Below are 18,941 nucleotides of genomic sequence, written 5' to 3'. Positions count from 1 at the left end.
CGCTTGGTCCACCTAGAAAAGCGTCCCCCGCTGAGATGGCCATCCTAAATGCACCCCAATAATTGTACACACAAAACCAACCATATCCGAATCAACCGCCCAGATCTTTCCTCAATATTCTCTCTCATTACTCACGCACGATCCAATGATCAGCATATTTTGTATGGTATTCCTCCTCCCCCTGCATGCGTCGCGGAAAAAGAAATATTGACGCGAGAAAAATTGACGCACGAGAAATCCGCGGCTCCTTCCACGCGGAGTCCGCCTCCGCTCGAACTCCTGCCTCCGCACCTACGAAGCCTCGCCGCAGCACGTCCGCGCCGCTGTGGCCGTTCCGGCGTTCTCAATTCCCGTAAGGCGTAAGCTGTAATCCCGTGATCGTGATCCCCAGCGGGCGGCCACAAACGTAGCGGCGCTACGGTCCCTCTCCGTCCCTGAAGGCCTGACTCCCTGCCGCCCTGGTGGTAAGTGATTTGAGTTCATCAATATTCAGTTATAGGGCCTCGCGGTGTTTGTTTGATCTCATCTGACAACTTCAATTTTCTATTCGACCTTGCAATCCAATCCGTACAGTACAGGCATCAAGCGACCGAAGCCAATAGTTGATCCATTAATTTAACTAGTATAATGCCCGCGCTAACGCTACGGTTTTAATCTTGGGATGCTCATAATTATAACCAATTTATTCTTCATAATATTACTATTACACAACAATTGTATCTGAGTCTATATATAATTTGGGAACACTTTTCATATAAGTGCACATTGTAAAGTTAGATTCTACCTAACTCCTTAATCATGTATTGCAGATTATCAGGGATGTTGTTGCTACATTCTTTTGCATTACTCGTCAAAATATTGGCCAAGAATTCCCTCCTCAACGAAGTTGGTAGCTGTGCATGGCAGATAACAATAAATAAGTTATTATTTTTCAATGTAGTTTATGAAACTTAGTTATGTACTATACATGCTTACATTGTTGATCGGTGGCAATCTTATGCCATCTCATGACTTCATGAAACTGTATACAAGAAAGCCTCCCAAATTCCTGCAGAAGATCAATTGTTTATTTGATGTACATAGATCAAATAACTATTTTTGTGATATGAAAGTTGAAATATATTACAAGTGATTACCAGTGTTTATTATGTGTAACCTTTGTTACACACGTAGGGTATTCTCGCTTCCAGTGATAAATATTGTCGTTCATCTTATAATTTAACAATCCCATGGCAAGATTGAACCTTCTACCAATAGTGTGTAATGTAGGTATATATGAATCTCTGTGATCATAACCCTTCAAGCATACATGATCTTGAAGTGGATCCATAATATGCACAGTTATTTTTTTGCATGTTGATTGTGAATAAAGTGTATAGACCGTCTTGATAATATGGTAGTAGAATCTATAAATAAACACACAGACGGTAAGTGGTAAATAATTTAAAAGATTTTAAAGTAATACACAAAACACAACTTACATTGCTACATTCTTTAATGTCATACTGCTTTTCCGGCCAGCACTCAAATACTTTTTTTAATTGATCTTGGTATGCCTTGTCAATCTTGGGAAAACATCGTGGATCTCGTCCAAAATGAGTTATTTCCTGATAATTATACAATTACATAATTTAAGTATGACATGTATAAACAATCTTTTAGAATGATTTATATATATCAACTTACAGCAAATTTGAGATCCATGTAGTGGAATATTTGTTTCTTCTGCGCTATGTCTTGGTTGCACGCGACCACCCGAATAGCCATATTAAAGGTTTCATGTTCCAACTGTCTATCATCATCTAAAATATTTATAATTTGTCTAAGACTTAAAGAAATTGGATATGGTCGTGTACTTCGTATCCACTCTTTCCTGAAAACAAGGACAAGGAACAAATTACTTGCTGTAGCAATCAAGAATGGACAAAGGCAATATCTATATTAGAACAGTACATTGTACTTTAGAATGCATGACTTACTCTAAAGTCTCATCATCGGCGATCAAGTGGAACAACCCGCAAATTGTCGTCAATAGGTCTTCTCTGTTTGTCCACTTTAGCGTCCTTGTCAACTTTGTGTTACCCAACATCAAAATATCGAGGTCATTGAGCTCTTCGACAAGTTCATGTAGGTCATCGCCGGTCTTAGTCTTTTGCTTTTTATCCGGTAACCCTCTTATTTCATTTAACAACGAGTTATATAAGATCGCAGGTAGCTTGAACCTGAAGTTACTTATATCTTCCTGCAAACAGTAATTGCTTATATGCTAACCAATTAAAAAATAACTGATATGTATTATAAGTAGATTCTTAAGTAAGTACCTGGGTTACATGGTCAGATAAAGTACTTCCGGTCCAATACTCCATATAATTAAGAAGCCATAAACCACAACTATAGCTGGGCAATATTCCAAACAATCAAATATGAGGCATACAGATAATGGTTAGGCAATGACATATACACAAAACGTAAAAATATTTTACCCATCTGTTTGCATTGGGACCTTGATCTTATGTTTCATTGGCCAAGATGTCATATTGGTACCGTGTTTCCATTTACTTTGGTCCAGTTTTGTAAGCCCCGTTGCATATTTTATTAGTCTTTCCATTCCTAAGAGCTGGTATGATCAAAACACCAAGGCTAATTAAGAAACAGAACAGGTACTGAAGAATTTTAAATAAATAAATATGTATATCAATTATTTAGACGTACCGTATACTAGAGATCTTCAAAGTTTGTCATATTATCTCCAAAAGAGTCCAAAACATGTATCTGGCCTAAAGAAGCGTTCACAACACCCAGGTACCAGTGAAACTTTTCAATATTGATTGGAAGAAACGCCTGCAGTATTAGAGAGTTATCTAAATTATTTCTCTAGATTTGAAAGGATAAAAAATTAGCATATGTCAAGTATTATGGTAAAGCTTACCATATCAGCATTTAAATAATTGTGTGCCCTTGTTTGAACCACTTCATCTCTATTATAGCTCAAATCCCTCTCATCTTTCTTCCCATCAATTCGTAGCATTTGAGAAACCATTGAATTTTCCAAATATACATCTCCACCATCTCTATGAAGTAGGTGTTCTTCATGCCGCATCAATTCGATATACAAACTTATGACCTGCAAGTTTTTAATTTGTCATTAAAAGATTGGCAGATAGTTTGTATGGACACTATGTAATGCAGAAGCAGTGTTAAACATGCTTACCGCGCCATTGACTTGCTCATTCGACTTAAAAAGGCAATCTAGGTCATCCCTGCATCCCCATGCATCATTATTCTGACGAGTTTATGATCTATACTTTTTCCTTTCATATATTCAATGACCTCATCATCTTGTTTCGTAGACACATAATCTGTAGAGGTATCATTTTATATTATTATTAGTAATAAGTAATTAATTATTTAAATTAAAGAAGTAAGTTTCAATTAATTATGGCTCACCTTGAGTCATGATTTGTGCATTGTTTGATTTCTTTGGCTTATTATACCGAGGCAACGCCATCACATCATCGTCAGCACGCATCATATGTTGTGCCTTTTGTAGTACCGGCGTTTGCACGGCATCGTCGTTGACCTGTACTTCTCTCGCTTCCTCCCTAATAATGATCTACAGATGCAATATATAATATCAGTTTGAGATTCCATATTTGTACATTTCGTACGCAATGGCCCACTCGAACAAAATATGAGAGGAGATTTGTGTTGCTTAAGAGTTCGTTGTGTACGTCATCCTCATGAGCACGCTTCCGCTTCTTGTCTTTGCATCTTTCTTGATCGACATCTACATCAATATAGCTCCACTTTAGTACATTAGCATGCCGTACAAATGCCTTATTTCATATTGAAAAAGTAGCATGATGATGTTGTGCTAATTTGGCTCACCAGAAGTAGGCAATGCATCAATACGGACCGTACGTTTGACTGTACACATGGGAATATATGCATCATTTTTGTGTAGCCAATCTGTGAGTTGTACGGACTGATCAGTGAGGTTCATCATAAACGAGGAAATGGGTGAAATTATTATTAAAGGCTCGAATATTTCTGACCTTCGGGGGAGGATGGCCGAACTATTATTTCGGCGTTGTTGTTGTCCAACGTTTCTTGGCTAGAGGCTATAATTCTTGACTCACTCTCTATAAACTTTTTAATCTCTACAGATGAGCAAAGTATTATTTAATAATAATTAATAATTTGGGAGACCAAATCTATGAGGTTGCAATGATGATTAATCATACATAGCTTAAATAAATTTACTAAAAGTAGTAATCGAACATAGCTTATAAATTTATTACAAGTAAAAGTATTTAGAGTAATTCACCTGAGTTATCTGGTGTCGGAAACTTTTCAGCTTCGGGCGAGGATGGCGAAACTATTATTTCGGCATTCTCTTTGTTCTGCCTTTCTTGCTTCGATTGTTGCCTCACCCTCTACTATTTCGACATTATCTTAATATGATCAAAGCAATATTAAATAATGTACTTAAATTTAAAAGATTAGCATAATTAAACATAGATTAAATTTAATAATGGTAGGAACCAAACATAGTTTAAATTGACAAGTACAAAGATTTAGAGGAATTCACCAGAATTGTGCATTCAGGTTGCAAATGGCAATCTAATCGGGCATTCAGGCTGCAGGAAATGATAAGGCGGAGATCAGATGGAAATACTAATAACCTGTACAAGTCGCCGGCATGGTCGAGGTGTCCGTCTCCGTGGTGTTGCCAACCTCGATCACGTCCTTCATCACGGCGGTGGACAAAGCCTTGTCGCCGGGGTCGCCCGGGGACTGTGCTGAGCGACAGGTGGTAGATGCGCGCGTTGCTGGCGATGAGGATGCAGAAGCCATAGCAGCGGCGTCGCACGTGGAGGTACGGCCATGCCTTGCCGTTGACGACCGTGCTGACTGGAGGAAAGGCAAGACTCTAAGGATATGCAAGGCTATCTGGATTGTGGGTTTATTGCATCTACAGGAGCATTACTAATTGTGCGTCCTTATATTCGATTTTTATTAGCAGTCAGTATTAGTTCATTAACTAACCATTCTAATGTAAGCACCAGTGCTATTTTCAAGCAGGTGGTAAGCAATCAGAATCATTTTACCATCTTTCATCTTCCAATTCTTACTACAGCGCTAGATTGTAGACAAGCCGTACCGGATTGCCCAGTGATTTGCGAATTAATGTGCCTAGCTGGGTACCCTAAAACACACGCCTCGCTTGTACCCCAGGCACAAGCAGGACCAACCCACTATCCTTCTGTCATGGGGTCTAGGTCCCCGTCCATACTAGGACTCCAAGCTCCCGCCCCTAAGTCCTGGACTCAGTGCGTTGCAAGGACCTCCGCCCAAAAAACACCCTGACAGTCGGTCCGGAAAGAGCCGAAACCCATGACAAGAGAGTAACAAGTCTTCCATGCGCCCATACCCAAGTATGTGCTCGGGATAATAAGTCTGTGACCTACCTAAAACCCAATGCAATGGTCAGTCCTTAACCAACATAGACAGGGAAAACAGTGTAACCAAGCTATGCCCCGTTGGCCACAGGACACCTCTTACACCCACCAATACCTAAATCATATCCCTGCCCGGTCTCCATTTTTTCTTTCACCATTTATATATTCTAAGTGAATAATACAATAATATATTTCCTATCTCTCGCGAGTGACAGGCAATCACTCAACTTCTACCTGAGTACTGTAGCATAGCAATCTACACGATCCTGTCATACTAGTAAGGCTCATAGGATAAAGATATATATATTCAAGTGGGTTTCATTCAACTCCTTAAAACTTAATGCACAAATATAATTTAAAGTACATAAAAGTAGGGGTTATGCATCGGGGCTTGCCTGGGTAAGATATATACTAAAAAGTTAGTATCTACATCTTCAGATCATCCACCATCAACTGAATGGAAAGCCCATTACATCATCTCCTGGAGAGAATACCATTACACCATCTTCAGATTTCCAATCATCCTTCAATTGATCTGTTGATCCATCATCGTACCTATATAATATGCATTGATGCAGATGATGCAACAGATAATTAACAAGGCAACAACAACTCTTAAAACAGAGTACATACTACGAACTAACAAGCTAGCTCTAATGACTAACGTACTAATCTACGTATCAACATCGTCGAGAAAGGTGTTATCTCCCAACAAGTGTTTTAGTTATACAATTCCAAGGTGTCTCTTTATTCCATTCTATCGATTCAATCTTTATTCGAAATAGGGCATCATTATCTATCTAGCAAACTAATTATTCTGGAGCTACAAAAATTATAGTGAGCAGCTAATAATATTGGTAATTTACTGTAAAATTTTTAGAGTTAATACTATCACCGATTTATCACGGAAATTCCTAAAAGATCACCTTTTAACAATATTAAGCATGTTAAAATAATTAGAGAAATCCTAAAAACATACGAAACCTATGCGAATAAAATATACTATTAGATAGATCATGATTTTAGAAACTTAACAAAATTAGTTTCATAATTTTTGGACAACTACACAAATTTATATTGATTTTACAAGTTTATTTCCAAAACTAAATTAGCTAATTGTTTTCTAGAACAAAAGGGCCGACAGACGCTAAGCAGCCCAACGCGGCCCGCATGGAGCGGCCACGCACGCAGCAGGCCGGACCAGCGAGTGGCCCATGGCGTGGCGGCGACAGGCCGGCCCAGCGGGTGCGCGGGCGGCCCAGGCGCGCAGGCAGCGGCCTAGGCGCGGGAACAGGGCGCGAGCTGCCTAGGTGCAGCGGCCATAGGCTAGCCTAGCAAGCCGGCCCACGCATGGCCTGCCCAAACTGGCCTGGCGATTATGCAAAAATGCTCCCATGCTTCTATCTATTTGGTACGCTACTGTTCTCGCATTTGGACCCAAGGAAAAGTTTCTATTTCTAATTCTCACCTCCTCATCATCCTCAAAGTAGAGCACGGATAGGGGAGCACCGACCGATGGTCAATCTCGATCAGGGAAGGCACGACAGCGGTAGAAACCCACCGGTGAGGGGCACAGGAGCCCGCGCGACCACGACTGGCCACGGCAAAACCCGAGTCGGCCCCTGGTAGCCTGCCCACGTGAGCCATGGTGGCGGACACGTCGGCTACGGTGGCACCGGACAGGTGGGCGGCTGCGGCACTGGGCGGACATGGCGAGGATGATGGCGGGGATGCTGTAGTGGCACGGCCATGGCGAGGACACGGCATGGGGCAACGCAGTGGGCTACGACCCAGAGGTGGAGCGGCGCGGGGAGGTGCGTGGAAGAACCGGCTGGCGAGGTGTGGCTCCTCGGCGACATGGGCTTAGGCGACGGCGGGCGTGGCCTTGGCAGGTGCTGCGGGGCAGCGGGCACAGGAGGTGGAGCGGTGCAGCAACACGGGCCTAGGCGCACTCGTGCGCATGATGGCAGGCGAAGGAAGCGGCCACGTAGTGGAGCCACAAGTCCAGCGTGGGAAAGTGTGGACTCAGCGCACTCGCGCGCGCGCTCGCGAAGGGCCGGCGACGGCCGACAGGATGTGCGGCGAGGAGAAGAGCAGCGTAGCTTGGAGGTCCATGACACGGCGAGGAGATGGGCGTCGTGGAGCAACGGGTCCAGTGCGAGGCCGAGGGCACACAAGCGCTTGTGAGCAGGGGAAAAGGGGCCAGCAACGACGGCGTGACCATGGGTGCCTCGGGTGCACGAAAGAGAGAGCGATAGAGCATTAAAGCGTGCCCACATGTGGCCACACGCACACAACAGCGCGGTGTCATGATGCAGCAGGCTACACGATGACATCGAGCATGGCATTGTAGGTGGTTCGTGCAGTGGGCGAAGCACCACATTGGCCAGACGACTGGCAGGCAGTGCACGCGGCGACCGCAAGCTGAGCCGTTCGACGGTGAGTAGTGATGCACATGAATTGAAAAGCTAAGCAAGTGCTACGATTGATCGCAATTGAGGCCCAAGCAAGTCCTCCAACCGGAAGTCCACACTACCGTCTATCAAACCAAATAATAGAACCAAAACAACAGGGCGTTATTTAACTATTTTGCATTTAACTACTAGCTTGCACTTCAAATTTTTATTTAAGTTCTAATTACAAGTTATGTTTTATTTTTCTTTATAAAAATTGTTTTTCATGCTTAATCAAATAAAGAAGCCATTCGCTATTTATTTGCCATCAGGCATTTTAAGGACTAGTCCATACACCATACTAACTCGTAGAAACAAAACATCTAGGAACTAATTAACCCGTTGTTCAATATAATTCGCCAAAATTAACACTTTTAAATATAAGTTAAATTTTAAAATCCAAGAAAATCATTTCGGTACATCATCTTAGGTCTAAATCTCGATGCTAAACAAGCTCATAACACCAGAGGTGTTACAAAACACTTGCAACATGAAAGCACTTTATGTAACATAGTCTAAAACAGATGAAACATATGGAACATACTCTTGCAACATACGTGTATACCCTTGGCAAACATATGCAACATCCAAAAAAACACTTGCAGCATACATCTAAACTAGATGAAACATTTTGAATAGACACTTGCAACATACGTTTGTAGCCTTTCCATCATATGCAACATACATATCAACTTTTGCAACATGCATATAAAACACTTGTAACATACATCTGGAACATTTGAAACACTTACACATATGTTTGCAACATACGCTTTCAGTGCAACACGGGCAAGCGGCATGATCAACTTGCATGGTGGAGGTGGCCCTACGAGATGGCCGACCGGTGACCGGGGCGTGCGACGACCGGGGCGAATCCACGCGGGTGGGAGCTGTGACACCCTTGGTGTTACGCCCTAAACAAATTACTAAAACATGTCATGAGCATCATGTTTATATGATAACGCATGTGAAGGAATGTGTGGATAAATTTTTTGGAACCTAAGATGATCAATAAAAATGCTAAATGAGAGGCTATTCCATAACCCATGTATATCAAGTAGGGTTTAAAACCAATTTTTATTGAACAAAAATACTATAGAACATATATGTAGCACTTAAATAAAGTTTGGAGTATGGACTTTGTAGATGACAATGAAATCCTTGCTGTTGAAAAATAACTTCGCCAGCTAATACTTCTAAAGGCCTAGAAATGCAACTTGGAATCAAGTTCAGCTCAAAGACTTAGAATATTTTCAAGTTTATAGATAGCAAGACAATGCCATGTTTGGTAATTTATTTTGTGAAATCGAGTTAAGAAGTGGTGTCGTGTTTTAGCTCGAGTTGGTAGCCTGATAAGCCCTTTGGAGCATGGTGAAGATGGTTTGATTCCTAGAACAACCGTTTAGTTTTTATAGATGCTTTAAAATTCGTGCACGACACGTTCTTGAGCTGGTTCGTCGGGTGAGCATGATCACCACGCCAGGCCGCACGGCATCACGCGATGGTCACGCATGCGCGCTCTGCCGCATGTGGCTGGCCGCGACTACTCTAGTCTGGCTGTGGCCTGGCCACCACTAGCCTCTAGCGCACGGAGCCACTGTTGCTGCTTGCGTAGCCAAGCGGTACTACCACCGGCCCCGCTGTGTTGCCGCAATACTAACCCGCCCCACGCCGCGACGCATCCGGTGCCGGTGTCGTCGCCTCACTGTCACGTCCGCGCTTCTCTCTGTGCCGCTGTTGGCCCAGTTCGAGGTCGCCACTGCCACGTGCACATGTCTGAGCTTGTCATCGCCTTGCCATTTATGGTGCTGCGCCGAGCAGGCCATGCCGGTCGTGGACGTGCATGCTTGTCCATAGCGTCTGCGCACATACCTCCACAATCACGCCGACCGTGTCCCGCCAAGGCGAGCTCGAGCTAAGCCCACCTATCGCGCCCCATCTCTCTCTCTCTGCTACCGCCGTCGAGGTGTGCCATCAAATTAAGCATTGAGCGATCACCTCCATTCAATTCAATGCATCCACGTCTTCATCATCAAGTCCTCTCACGGCCTGACCCTTCCTAGCCTTGAACCGTGCATGACCAAGCTCCAATTTGGAACTTTCCCCACCGCCATGCCGATAAGGCCGTGCTCGGCCATGGCTGAGGGTAGCCCTCCATCACTTCACCCTGAGCCAATTTCTGTGCACCACTAGATTCGCCTTCATCCCCTCTTTGCCCTACACGCCATAGCTGAACCTCTATCGTCTCCTCGTCATCACTGATGCGACCGTGCCACCATGGTGTGCCACTGTACAGCTTGGCTGCACATGGCTAGCCCTTCTTCATCATCCTCTGCTCCAACCATCACCTTGGCCTGGTCCACGGTAGCCTCCTGATGCTCCCGCGCTAACCAATTATGTCTGTAGCAGCCTCAGCTCACCAAAATAGTGGCACCACCATCGTGGATGGCCGCGTGCCACTACAGCCTTCCACTGCGCCACCATCACCCTACACCGTCGCTTAGCGTAGCCGCTCGGGTCGAAGATGGTGACCGACCCATTAGAAGGGTCGGCGCAGGTCCTAGGTGGCTGGCGTGGCAGCGCTGTGTCACTACCGCTGTGCCATCATGTGCTGAGTCACCGAGGGTGCGCACGGGGGAATTCGAGGAAAGCCAAGGGGTTAAGTGAGAACGTTTAAGAGAGGGGGAAATAATGTTAGGATTTTGCTGTAATTCAGGAGAAGTGCGAGGTCTATTTTGCAAAAGCACTAGTGCATGCAGGATGCCCCCACCGTGGGCCGTCTCGCGCGTGGGCCGGCATCGATTAGGCCGCCTCAGTGGGCCACTGTGCAAGCGCTGCGTCGCGCGGGCCATGCGGAAGATTCATTTATCTTTTTCCTAGGAAATTAGTAATGGTTTTCTAATTTAATTTTTGGCTGATTTTGGTAATTAATATAAAATCGTGTAGGTGTCCAAAAATTGTAAAATAAATTTTGTTAGGTTCCTAAAATTATGGTCTATTTGTTGGTGTATTTAGTTCATACTTATATGTGTTAATACTAGGAGCTATTAAATCATTTGAGGATGCTTCATATTATTAAGTTAATCATTGTAGGAATTTTTGTGGTAAATTGGTGATAACTTTAGTCTTGAAATTTTTATAGTAGCTTCATTATATTATTAGGTGTTCACTGTAATTTTTGTAGCCTTAGAATAGACTAAGCATTAGGGTAGATAAATGCTCTTTGTTTCAATATACATTAAATCACTAGTAGAAATAAAGATATATCCTTAATTTGCCAAGCTAAGGGTTTGTTAGTTGAACCCAACACTTTGCTTGATGAAGATGATAGTTAACTTAGTATCTTAGTCATTAGAGCTAGCTTAGTGGCTTGATATGCGTATTCTTATTTTAAGAGTTGCTGTTGCCTAAATGCTAAATGGTTGCATCATCATCGCATGCATGTAGAGAATGAGTTGGTGGATAGAGTGACCATCGACGATCGTGAGTTTGAAGAGATTGTCGAGGAATACGAGGAGGAGGTCCTCATGAGGGAGGTCCTGGAGCCACCACCGACTGACTTGGCTGACACCGCGCCTACCCAAAGCAAGCCCCGGTGCATAACCCTTATTTTTTATAATCACTGAATATATATATATTGTGTGTGTGATGTGCATTTATGTTACAGGAATTTTATGAAAACCACATGCATAGATATATCTGTCCTATGAGTATTACTAGTGCAGGTTCGAGTAGCTGCTATGCTTAGGTTTTCGGTAGTGTGAGTAACCTGCTGTTACTCACAATAGGTGATTATTATAATTACTCTCATGATAAAAATGATGAAAGGAATTTGTAGACTGGGCAGGGATATAGTATGGGTTATGGTGGGTGTAACGAGTTGTGTCCCGTAGCCATGGAGCTTAGCTTTGTTACACTATTTTCCCTGTCCGTGTCGATTAAGGACCATCCGTTGCTATGGATGGTAGTCAGGTCACAGACATTATCCTGAGCACATACTTGCTTATGGGAGTGGAAAGGCTCGTTACGCTCTTGTCGTAGGTTTCGGCTCTTTTTAGAACGACTGATTGGAGGCGGGGAAAGGTGGAGGTCTAAGGACCATATTGAGACCGGGTCTCAAGTGTGGGGGCTTGGAGTCCAAGTTTGGATGGGGACATGGACCGCGTGACAGGATTGGAATGGGTTGGTCTTGTTTGTGCCTATGGTACAAACAAGGCGTGTGTTTTGGGGTACCCAGCTGGGACACATTAGTTCATGAATCACCATTTCCGTGAGACGATACAACTTGGTTATGGTCTAGCACCATAGTAAGAACTGAAATATAAAAGATAGTAAATTGGTTCTGATTGCTCAACCCTTACTTGGAAGTAGAATAGGTGCTTACCTAGAATTTTTAGCTAATAAAGTAATCATGACTGCTAATTAAACTTGATCTTAAGGACGTACTTCTAGTAATGCTTTTTACAAACAAAAAGAAAACAACAAACCCATATTGCCTATCATACCCCTTGGAGTCGGGAAACTATTCCCACTAGTTGGATAAGTCTTGCGAGTACATTGTGTACTTAGGGTTTATTTTACCCTATTGTAGGTGCAGCTTATGGAGTAGTTCTTGTATGGAGGATTCTTCTGGTGGGCACAGACGGATCCTTGTATCGTTTCTGCTAGATGTTTATTTTTATTCCGCTGTTTAATTATCGCACTCTAAACCTTGGTATTGTAATAAATAATTTTCAAGAACTCTTGTTGTATGAAATGGACTAAGTATTGTAAGCTCGTACTCATTATTGGATTCTAGAGGTAAAACGTGGATTGATTCGAGTTCTCCCGTGGGGTGTGCTCGACGGAACTGTCCGATGTAGCTAACTTTCGGGGTGCTTAGTGTCTAGTGGAAGACGAGGGCCTTCGAAAGCGTGTTATTTCAGATGGTTCTGCCACATGAGCTAGTGAACGGTACGGGTGGATGGGACGCGCAATGAGGAGAGCGAGTGGCAAGGGTGGGGCGGTCCGTCCGTCCGTCCGAACGCCCGCTTTATATCATTCGCATACGAACTTTCATAAGAACGATAGCAAGAGGTTAAAAAAGATCACAATTTTTTTAAAACTAAAAGATTGCAATTTAGAACCCTAGTAATGGAATGGTCATCAGTGGCGAATCTAGCCTACGAAATGACCTAGGGAGGACTTGCACTATAAAATTTTGGCTACCAATGACAACATGCATGTTTTGGGCAAAAAATGTAGAACAACCAACAAGAATCAAGATGTTACCTTTTAATAATGGAATTATCAATAATAGATGTTTCAATAGAGTTAGTTAGTACAAAACCTATCAATTTAAGACAAGTTGATTAGAAAATGACATTAATTTTAAGACAAGTCGATGAATTGAATCACACAATATGTAATCAAATCAAATAATCAAGCACAAATTTGGCAATATCTAGTTTCTTATAGCGCTTCTTGCTTAGTGAAACTGAAGTATGTCTAATCATGGTGGCACTCTTGGAACAAACCACATCTCCACCTTTATCAGCTCTCCCACCCTCAATGGCTTCGTCTGATCTCCCATCCATCACCAAAATCCAAATGACCAAATTCCTAAAATTCTCAAATTAGAAATCACCAAATGACCAAATCACAAATCACAAATCAGGGCTGGCTGGGGCCTGAGCCCTGAGGGTCAGCTGGCTGGGGCAGAGACGATGGTCACCTAGGAGCTAGGGCTGGCCTGCTCGGCCAGTCTCGGGTAGACGGGCTAGATGCCTGGATCCGCCAGCGGCTGGAGCCTGGAGCGGGCGCACCGCGTAGGCAGGGTAGGGCTGAGGTGGTGAGCGGTGAGCATGAGCCTAGTGAGCGGACCGGCGGGCGGCGGACAGTGGCGCAGCGCCAGCAGCGGGGAGCTCATCCGCCTCGAAATGCATGGAAAATGCTGCTACCCGCTGCCCCACCCCTGCTGCCATTCGTCCATACGTGGCTTGTGTGTACTCTCCACTGGCTTTACTCCGCATCATAGGCCAAATCACGTGCCATTTCAATCACTGGTCCGGCCATAAGAATTGTATAATATATACTAATATACGCAATGGCTACTGAGATTTTATATGTACTGTGACATTTATATTCGTTACAGGAAGGATACACTAATGACATAAGCATTTGCTCTTCTTTAGTCTTAGCCAGGTGCAAAAATTATTTTGTAATGATCATTCATCTCCCACCAGCACACACATAGACACGATCTGATTGTGTTCATTGCTTGTTAGAGTATCTTCATCGGACTCAGCATCCTGAGTGGTAGGCGACGTACCCGACAACAGCGAGGCGCCTGTAGTGACTTCGTCAATCTTGAGATTTGCTGGTCTAACTCAGTTCTTCGGAGGTGCTCATAAGGGTAGGGTGTGCGCCCGTATGTTCATAGGGGTGAGTGTGCACTCATGTATGTGAGCATCTATGTTTGTAATTGGGTCTCGCCAAAAAATGTTCATAAAGGTGATTGAGAAAATTAGATTAATGGGAATAGGGGAGCTGTGCTACAACAGATTGAAGAAGTCCTATCCCCTATACATACTGTAACACTCTCGGTGTTACACCGTAAATCACTTACTAAAACATGTCATGAGCATCATGTTTATGTGTTAATGCATGTAATAAAGAGTGTAGATCGACTTTCGTAACTCAAAACGATCAACGGAAGTGCGAAACGAAAGTTAATTCCATAGTCATGTTATATCACTTAGGGTTTAAAACCAAATTTTTTTAAACAAAAATGATATAAAACACCTATGTGACTTAAATAAAGTTGAAGGTACAAAACTTTGTAGATGATGATGAAATACCTACGGTCGAAAAATAAAATCACTAGCTAACATTTCTAATAGCTTGGAAATCGAATTTGAAGCAAATCCAACACCAAACTTGGTCAATTTTGGTAGTCTAAAAATAGATTAACAAAGCTATCTTTGGTAATTTTTGCTGAGAAATCGGGTTAAGGAGTGGTGCAGTATTATAGTCTATTTTGGTAGCCTAATGTATCCTCTAAGGCATAGCAAAGGTGGTTTGGGGATTGGATCAACGCTTTAGAATTTTCAAATGCTTTAAAAACCGTGCATAACACGTTCTCGGCATGTTTCCTCACGTGGGCGCGGTCATCGCGTCTCTAGGGTGCGACGCCGTTGCCTCGGGTGCCCTGCACACGTGCTCCCTGCCGTGCTCGGTCGGCCACCATGGGTGGGTCGGCCTGGCCGCACGGTGTTGCTGCCACACGGGCCCGGTGCCCTGGCCACCGTGTCACCCTAACGCACGGGTGTCCCATCCCGCTGTTGCATTGCTGCTCTACTATTGCGCTGTCGTCGCATCCGCCTCTACCGCCTCGCACCGCGATGCTGCCGCTGCCGTCGTGTTGCCCCTGTACGTGTGCTGCATCGCGTTGCTTTCCCCCGGCCCGGTGGGGAGCCATCCGTTGAGCGCGCACGTCCGTCGGTTAGCATCAGCGTGTGGGTATTCTAGTCCAGTCACTCACGTCCCACCAAGGCGTGGACGAGCCGAGCTCACAGCCACGCCGTCCGCCCGCGTTCTCCTGCCTTTTTCCCTATCGCCGTCGCTACGCCGCGATAATACCCGGACGCGTGAGGCGCCTCTCATTAATTCTGCATGTCTACACCTACTCTCTCTTGTCCTCTCACCGCCTGAGCCACCCACAGCATTGATGATGGCCGGCTGAGCGCCAATTTGGCGTTTCTGCCTCGGCGAGCCGTTAAGCCCACGCTTGGCTGTGGGCGCGGACAGCTCGCTCGTCATTCGGCCACTGTCCAGTTCACTGTACCACTACCTTCGCCTAGCTCTTTCCTTTGCCCTACGCACCTCAGCCCAGTCGCTACCAGGTCGCCTTCGTTGCTGACACGACCGTGTCACCGTTGTGCACGGCCACCAAGCTCGGCCGCACGTGGCCAGCCCGTTTTGGGGAATCCCAGGCCAAACCATCACCACAACCGCAACCATGGTACGATAGTCATGCTATAGCGCTAGCTAGTTCACCCCGTGGTGGCTTAGGGTGGCCGGCATGGCCGCACCGCTGTCGCGCATGGCTGTATGCCATGGTCACCACTTCCATGAGCTCCGCCGCTCCTATAACCTCGGCTAGTATAGGCGCTAGGGTTGTAGGAGCAGATCGGCCTGCTATTTGGGCCAGGGTGGGTCTCGGTTGGCCGGCGTGGCCATCCAGTGCCACGTTCGCCGTGCCAGCACGCGCAGGGGTGGCCAGGGACCTGGCCGAGGTAAAGGCGATAGATTGCAGGGTCCTATTCGCATAATCTCCCTCTTGGGAAATAGTGCTGTGGACTACGGGTTGATTCGGTCTTAGCGCGGGGCGTTTTTGCGAAGTTGGCAGCGTGCGCGGGTGGCCGAGGACCATGCCATTGTAAAGGAGAGAGTTTCTGAGGGTTTCGTTGCATAGTTGCTCTATCTAGAAATAGCAACATGGACTGCTGGTTAGTTTGCCTAGAGTTTAGGGGTGTTTTTGCAAGAGTAATAGCGCGCGCGGGCTGCCCCCGTCGCGGGTCGTTTGCGTGCGTGGTCCACATCCCATGTGGGCCGCGTCTGCGAGTCACGTGTGCGCGCGCGTTGCGTGCATGTGGGCCGCATGAGGATTGGTTTTTCTTTTTCCAACAAATTAGCAAATGTTTCTCTAATTTAGTTTTGAGCTGATCTCTGAAAAATTATAGTAAATTCTGTAGGTGTCCAAAAATAGTGAAACAAAATTTGTTAGGTTCATAAAAATGTGATCTATCTATTGGTGTAGTTAGTTTATAGTTATCTATGAGGATGTTAGGTTCATTAATTTATTTAGGAAAGCTTAGCATTATTTAGTTTAATATTTATAGAAATTTTTGTAGCAAATTGGTAATAGCTTTGACCATAAAATTTTTACAGTAGGTTCATTAGATTATTATGTGCTCACTATAATTTTTGTAGCCTTAGAATAGGTTGATAAATAGGGTAGTTAAGTACTCCTTGTTTTAGTATATATGAAATCATAAATAAAGTAAGAGATGCATTTTTTATTGCTAAGATAATACTCGAATGTTTCATACCTGTTTAGTGGAAAGGATGGGTAGCTTAGCATCTTAGTCATTAGAGTTAGCTTGGTAGATTTATTCTTATTTTAAGAGTTGCTGTTGCCATATTACTAAGTGTTGCATCATCATTTCATGCATGTAGATAACGAGTTGATAGAGTTCATGACCGCGGGCAAGCAGGAGTATGAGGAGGTAATTGAAGAGTAGGAGAAGATTCTCGTATAGGAGGAAGCCCTAGAGCCACCAGTGACTGACTTTGCTAACACCACGCCTGCCCAAGGCAAGCCACGGTGCATAACCTTTATTTTGAATGATCATTGGATATATATATATATATATGATGTGTATTATAGGCATTTTATGGAAACTACATGCATAGATATACCTACCTATAAGTTCTACTAGCATAGGTTGGGTAGCTTCTATGCTTAGGATTTTCGGTAGCGTGAGTAACCTGCCGTTACTCACAATAGGTGATTATTATTATCACTCTTATGATAAAATGGTGAAAGGAAAAATAGAGACTAGGAAGGGATATAGTACGGGTATTGGTGGGTGTAAGGGGTTGTGTCCCACGGCCAACGGGGTATAGCTTGGTTACACTATTTTCTCTATCTGTGTCGATTAAGGACCGACCGTTGTATTGGATTTTAGTCAGGTCACAGAATTATTATCCTGAGCACATACTTGTTTATGGGAGCAGGGAAGGCACGTTGCTCTCTTGTTGTGGGTTCTGTCTCTTTACAGACCGACTGATTGGAGGCGGGGATGGTGGAGGTCTAAGCACCACACTGAGTCCGGGACTCAGGTGTGGGGGCTTGGAGTCCAAGTTTGGATGGGGACATAGACCCCTTGACAGGAGAGTGATGGGTTAGTCCTGCTTATGCCTAGGGTACAAGCGAGGCATGAGTTTTAGGGTACCCAGCTGGGCACATTGATTCACGAATCGACGGGTAATCCGGTGTGACTTGTCTACAATCTAGCACCGTAGTAAGAACTGGAAGATGAAAGATGGTGAAATGGATATGTTTGCTCAACTCTTGCTTGAAAGTAGAACATGTGCTTATCTAGAATGGTTAGATAATGTACTAATCATGACTGCTAATAAGAAACATATATAAGGATTCACTACTAGTATTGCTTTCCACAAAAAGGAAACCCAGCAACCTATAAAGATTATCATATCCTTTGGAGTCGGGAAATTATTCCCACTAGTCGGATAAGTCTTGCGAGTACATTGTGTACTCAGGGTTTATTTACCCTGTTGTAGGTGCAGCTTGAAGGGTAGCTGTTGTGTAGAGGATTTTTCTGGTGGGCACAGACGGATCATTGTATTCTATCATTAGATGTTTATTGTAATTCCACTGTTTAAATTCCACACTCTGAACTTGATACTATAATAATGTATTTCTAAGAACTCTGGTTGTATGAAATGGACTGAGTATTATAAACTCGTTCTCATTATTGGATCTTGGAGGAAATGTGGATTATTCAAGTTCTCCCTTGGGGTGTGCTCAACGGAACTACTCGAAGTATCTCGCTCTCGGGGTGCTTAGTGTCTGGTGGAAGATGAGCGCCTCTGATGGTGTGTTATTTCGGGCAGTTCTACTACACATACAGACCCCATGTGTCAATGAGTCAAACAGAAACCACTCTTTCCAACTCCTATCACGACGGCTCCACTCGCTCAACGACCAGCGTGTCTTCACTCTGGTCTCACACACTGCTCATTGTGGCCTCATAGGGTTTGAGAGTCATGATTCTACTACCGCGTCTACGCCGATTCACATGTCCATGGCGTCTATGTCCAAAGTGCTAGAGCAAGACCCCTGAGGTGCTGTTGTGCCTCGCCGCAGACACGACACTCTTGGCGGCGGGCACCCGTGCCTCCTCATGGGCTCCAACATCAAGATCTAGGACCCCTACCAAGTACTCTCGTCCCTGTCGCC

The 18,941-nt window shown here is 44.3% G+C and overlaps 1 long non-coding RNA gene across 1 annotated transcript; it reads right to left on the bottom strand.

The window, feature by feature from the left end:
* Positions 1 to 657: 657 nt before the first annotated feature.
* Positions 658 to 1,280, bottom strand: LOC136472666 (uncharacterized). Its single transcript, XR_010762397.1, has 3 exons — positions 1,137 to 1,280; positions 976 to 1,048; positions 658 to 893 (listed from the first exon to the last, which is right to left on the bottom strand). It is a non-coding gene; the product is annotated as an uncharacterized lncRNA (long non-coding RNA).
* Between the last annotated feature and the right edge of the window lie 17,661 nt (positions 1,281 to 18,941).

This window comes from Miscanthus floridulus, chromosome 8, assembly GCF_019320115.1.
Source record: "Miscanthus floridulus cultivar M001 chromosome 8, ASM1932011v1, whole genome shotgun sequence".
NCBI lineage: Eukaryota > Viridiplantae > Streptophyta > Magnoliopsida > Poales > Poaceae > Miscanthus > Miscanthus floridulus.
The sequence above is the reverse complement of the archived record's forward strand: the minus strand, read 5'-3'. Positions and strand labels throughout refer to the sequence as shown.